Genomic DNA, 6,489 nt, shown 5'->3' with positions numbered 1-6,489 from the left:
AGTTGTTTGAAAAGGTATTTTTTATATATCGATTTCAAAGTTTATTCTACATATATTTTAGGGTATACTTTCGGAATATTTCGATCGAGTTTATTTTTACACCTTTATTTGCTTAAAATTATTAAATAATTTGCTTGAAATGAATTATTCAAGATACATGATTTAATGCATTTATAGTATAATAGTAAACGGGGCTTCCATCGCATATCCTTAACCTTAATACCGCTATAAATGGAATAAGCTTAGATAAACAATAAAAGTTAATTTTTTCCTCATTTTAATTTTCAAGGAATAATATGTTTCGATCAAGCAGATTCCATTCTGGAAATAGCGAAATTATTGAGTAGATCCCTCGGAGCAATATAAGTCTTTTAAAAAAACTTGACTATAATTTAGAAAGGAACTTTACTTTAAAGAAAACCTAAATTAAAGTACTAAAAAAATTGATTAGTATATTAATGAAGAAATAATAAACGTAAAAGGGTAAAGAATAAGATTTTTAAAAATGTTAAAATTTAATTAAATAGTTGGTAAAATAGTTCTGCGAAACACTTCCGGAAATTTCTTTTAAGATTAAGACGATATAGGGTAAACCAACCAGAGAAGGAACACACCCCAATGAAAGAACATTTCATAGATATTTTTTAAAAATAAGATTTTAATCATTTTAATTCGATTGATTGGTAACAGTAGCTTACTACCTAACAATAGGAAGTCATCTAACAATGCGCTGAGTTACCTGGTCTTAGAGTCTTCTCTGGAAAAAGTTTTGAATTTGTTAGTATCTGTTCAACGCCTTGTTTCTTTGACAAAATTATAAGGTCAGTGTTTGTTGTTATCCGTTTAAACTACAATTAATTGCATGTAATAATGCTTTTTCTTTTCATTGTGAAAAAAAGAATTCAAAATATGGTCATTGAAGTTACGTTTTATTTATTTTAACCATCATAACATAAGCAAGTACTGAGATTAGGGGGTGTTAATTAACTGGATTACAGAGCGATGAAAAACCAATGTATAAACAAGTGTTCCTTTACTGGGATTTTTTCAAGTTAATGAAAATAAGAGAAAAATATTAATTTTCTTGTACCTTTAGTCATATTATAAATCAAAATCATGCTAAAAATGCAAAAATCAACTTCTAACCAGTGAAGGAACAGACATGTTCCTTCACTGTGAATAGATTTCCCAGTGAATGAACAGTATGTGTGAAATATGATTTTACATGGATAATAAGTAGTTTTTAGGTATAGAGGACACCTAAAATTCAGTTAAATGATGTATGAATAGTTCCTATAACAATTTCATTTCAAAATGCAAATTTAATTGCTAAATATATTTAAAGAATTATAATAATAATTTATTTATTATTTATCTTTAAAAATGTAGTGATTAGTTATTACATCATACCTTAGACACCTTAATAAACTATGTTTACTGACTAAATATAACAACTAAATATAATAATAAAAGCTTGAATAGAAAATTTCTTTGCAGGTTTTTGTGCCAATAATTAAGTAAATTATTATCTTATCGCGGTCTTTAACGTCCTGACGGGAACTGGTAAGAAAAATCGATTTAAAGGCAATCATCCAGGTGAAAAATGGGTGAAATTTTTTTTAAGGAGACATCCACCGATAACTCAGTGCAATGTGAAGATAATTTCAAAAGGCAAAACTTCCCTTAGAGAATAATATTCGAAATACTGGTTTTAAGAAATTTAAAAGAATCTTTAGGAGGGATGTAGTCTTGGCATCCTTTTAGAAAGTGATTGCATTTACAATGCGAACGAAACCAGAGTTAAATACTTCCCCTAAATTGGAAAAATCTTTGGCCCTAAAAATTATAAGGATTTATATTCTAAAGTACCTAGGAAAGAAAAAAGTACCTCCTTTGGTAGTTTTTCCTTACTGAAGAATTCCTTGAGATATTACAGAATCAGTCACTGCTATATATTTCATTGTAAAAAGCGATTCATGAAATGAAACGAGGACCGCAGCAACATTTTACAATTATAATGCAGATGTTTCTACCCATGGCTAATTAAAAATGCTATCAAATTCCCTATTTTGCTTCTTCTGGATAGATATAAATCTCATATCAATTTGAAACTGAGCAAGTTTTGTTCATCAAAACAAATTTTCTGGTTTAGTACCTAATTCATGGAAATCTCCAGTTAGATCTTGAAAACAAAAGAATTGTAAAACATATGTCGAGAAAATTTTACATCCATTCTTAAATAAGATTTTGATTTGATATTTTTCCATTCGATGTAGAAAACGTTTACTTTAACAAATGCATGCGAGACAGACACCAAGAGTTAATGAGCAAGACAGCTTATCAACAAAACACATGCTTCGAGAGTAACGATGCACTATTTCTTCAGAAGCTTGAGAAGGAAATCTCACAAGTTATGTTGCAAATTCTTAAAGGAACATTGACAGAAAAGTTTAATCTCCCAAATATCCAATAGCCTGTGATTTTCTCAATATAGAAGAATTTATTTCAAAAAGAACATTTGGTTAATCAAATTTTGGCACTGAAGATGAAACAACTAACATTGATAATGCATCTTGAAAACTGATTTTGAGATAAGTCCTCTTAAGGCATTGTTAGTTGCAAAAAAAATTGGTTCCATAAGTAAATGGTGAGTACTGCTGAAGATCCACTAGATATAAGTCAATGAGAGGTGGATTTTACTCAAACTTCGAAACTCCTTTTTCTGATTTATTATCCAGTGAGGAATTCTAGAAATGGTACTGGAAAAATCAAAAGAAATTTCGAAGATACATTTACATTGGCCAAAAATTTGGAAAAAAGAGGACGGTTAAATCAAAAGAAAAAGAAATAAATTACTTTTTTGCATTAACTTCAGAAAAAGAACAAAACTTTAAAGAGATTGAAAGAGCTGGAAAAAAAAGTTAAAGCCGAAAGTATGACGAAGAGAAAAAAAATACTTAAAAAGATTTTAAAAAAAGCTTAAAAAATATAGGGAAAAGAGTAAACAAAAAAGTGATCTAATTATAATAATAATAAAAACAACATTGTATTACACAATGATAAACGCTCATAATTTAGAACGGACTATTAAACTGTGAGAAAAAAAATTAAAAACATTTTTTTTAAATTATGTATTCAAACATATTTTACTTTACATTCCATGACTGAAAAAAGTAACACTTTCCACGTTAACTGTGGTTATATGTTGTAATTCCAAGAAAAATCTTGCTTTTAGACATTTGTGTGGCCTGTGGATTCCTAACGAACATCAAACATTCTAAAAATTAAGTGCTCATTCACTGGAAAATTTAGTGTTTATTCACTGGTAAGAACTGTTCCTTCACTTGGTTATCTTACTACTTATTATTTAAACCACCAAAAGCTTAGAACAATATTATGTAAGTTATCTAAATGTTTTTTACATAATTTGCATTTAATAACAAATACGTCGACACTATCATTTAGCTGAAATTACAAATTTTGAGATTTTTATGATTTTTTTAAAGGCAAGCTAAGCTTAAGTGTTCCTTCACTGGTTTGTTTACCTTATAAGATGTTGAGAAATTTGCAATGTTGTGAGAGATGCTTAAAAATGTTGACTACGCATTTTTATTAATATTTATAAAATATATATTCAAGATTCATACGTATTTATTCATACGTATGTATATTATTGCAATTGTATCAGTTATTGAGTAAAAAAACTAAAAAATAAAAAGTAATCACATTAAGGAAGCACAATCTGTTGTATAATCATATTCTATCAGAAGCATGATTTTATAAAACTCGACATTCGTTGAAAAAAATGTTTTTTATTCAATAAAATGTTTTACTCAAATTTCTTTACTAAATTGCAAATCGATTTTAAGAAGACTAAAAAAGAAACATTGTATTTTATAGTTTAAAATATAAAAATAAAAAGATTAGCAAACGATTATTAGCGAAAAATATATGAATGAAATTTTACGCGACGTGCGCGAAGTCAAGTTCTCGCAAGTTTATCACATTTTAATATTAATCGCCCCATTTAATTATTTCTTTATTGTCGCCAAATTAATTTTTTTTGAATAATTAATTTTAATTTTTCTCAGTTTCTAATAAATAAAAACAGTTGAAACTTTAGATTTTTCAATTGAAAAATATGTAGATTAATATGGTATAAAAAAGTTCATACCTTATAATTCAAATTTTTTTCATTTTCAATTTAATTAAATAATAAAAAATAATTATTAATAAAAATTATTTTTTTCATGTAATTATCTTTGGGTAAATGATTTTTATGACTGGGTGAAATTTTCTTTGAATTGCTTTATTAGTTTTAAAAATATGACTAAAAACGTTAAAAGTGAAATTAACATTAAGGGGTACGAACTTTGGATCGCTCTCCTGACCAAGCTATGGGGACCATATTTCCCAGATTGCGGCTACCCCCTATATTTTGAAGGTTAAAAATCCAAATATGTAAAAAAAAATATATGTTTATTCAGAGAAAGTGCGTTTTTGTGTCTGATTTCGTAACATAATTAATAGTTAGCACTAATTAATTAGCATATTTGAGGTCACCCCCAGGAACCATTAAGATTGACACTTTGTTCGTGAAAATCCGATCATTAGAACGAAAGTTATTCAGGGTGATATCTTTCTTTTTTTGCGGACTGTACAGTCTGCAAAAAAAAATATTTCACGTTGAATAACTTTCGTTCTAATGATCGGATTTCTACAAACTTAGCGTCAACCTTAATAATTCCTGGGGGTGATCTCAAATATGGAAATTATTTAGTGCTAACTATTAAGTTACGAAATCGGACACAAAAACGTACTTTCTCTGAATAAACATGTTTTTTTTTAAACATATTTGGATTCTTAACCTTCAAAATATAGGGGTTAGTCGCAATCCGGGAAAAATAGTCCCCGTAGTTAGGTCAGGAGAGCGATTCAAAGTTTGAACACCTTAATAATTTCACTTTTTGCGTTTTTAGTAATATTTTTAAAACTCATTCAGAAATTCGAAAAAAAATTGCACCTACTTATAAAACCCATTTACCCAAAGATAATTTCATGCAAAAAATATTTTTAAATAATTTATTATTTTTTATTTAATTTAATTGTGGATGAAAAAAATTTGAATTGTGAGGTATAAAATTCTTATACGATTAAATATTAATCTACGAATTTTTTGTTGCAAAATTCAAAGTTTCCACAGTTTTTATTTGATAGAAGCAGAGAAAAATTAAAATTAATCATTTAAAAAAATATAATTTGGCAAGAAAAGAAAAAATATTTAAATCGGGCGATTAATATTTAAATGTGGTTAACTTACGAGGAAGTAGACTTAAATGAGTGTAGAGTAAAATTTCATACATATATATTTTTGCTAATAACAGATTGCTAATCATTTTTTTTTTAAATTATAAAATACGATATTTCTTTTTTTTGTCATCTAAAAATCTATTCGTAATTTAATAAAGAGCTTTGAATAAAACATTTTATTGAGTCAAAATATTTTATTCAACGAAAAGTATTTTTATAAAAGCATGTTCCTGATAGAATGCGATTATGCATCAGTTCTTTTTAATTTTATTTTTTAGCTTGTTCCTTCAATAACAACATATGCATAGATTTGGAATAATATGTTTATCAATTTCTACATTATATATTTTACAATTATTGATACGAATACGTAGTCATCGTTTTTAAGCATCTTAAAATTATAATTTGTTAACTACCCGTCTGCTCGTGATTCACAGAATTATTTTACCAACTATTTAATTAAGTTTTTACATTTCTCAAAATCTTATTCTTCAAATATTCTTCCTTAATATACTAGTCAATTATTTTAGTACTTTAAATTTGGTTTTCCTTCAAAGTAAATATCCTTTTTAAATTATTGTCAAATTTTTATTAAAAGAAGACTTAGAATAATTGTTAGCTAGCTGAAAATTAAATCTTAACAAGAAATTAAAAATATTCTGCAAATCAAATTTATTCGATTCAGACTGTCTATTTACTAAGCATACTTTTGTTTTCGAAAAATAAAGATAAAAAATGAAGATCGTCTTTTTTATTGTTTCTTATTTATTTGAGTAATTGCAAATGCCTATGGGTGCCCAGCAAAAAACATAACATTTTGTTTCGTTTTTTAAATGAGCAAAAAATTACGGACATACAATTTTATTTTGACGTTCAAAGTTATTCCTCTCATTTAACTTTAAGAAAGTTGCTCTTTTAAAAAGTATAATGTTGAAAAAATTTGCTTAAAAAATTGTAAATATTTTTCAACTTTAACACAGTTCAAAAAAATATTGCATATCAGGAAAATGTTCGATATGCCTTATTTGTCATCGATTCAAAAATCGTGCTATTTTTAGAATCATCATCTCAAAAATTGTTCTTTTTTCTACTTAAATAACCTATCATAATAGTTTTAACACATGTTTTGAAGAAATTATGAATACAAGTTGTGATCTAGTATTTCGTAATAAGGAAACA

Source organism: Parasteatoda tepidariorum, unplaced genomic scaffold, assembly GCF_982258835.1.
Source record: "Parasteatoda tepidariorum strain Cologne lab strain unplaced genomic scaffold, Ptep-v5.0 scaffold_210, whole genome shotgun sequence".
NCBI classification, from domain to species: Eukaryota; Metazoa; Arthropoda; class Arachnida; order Araneae; family Theridiidae; genus Parasteatoda; species Parasteatoda tepidariorum.
Note: the sequence above shows the minus strand (reverse complement) of the source record.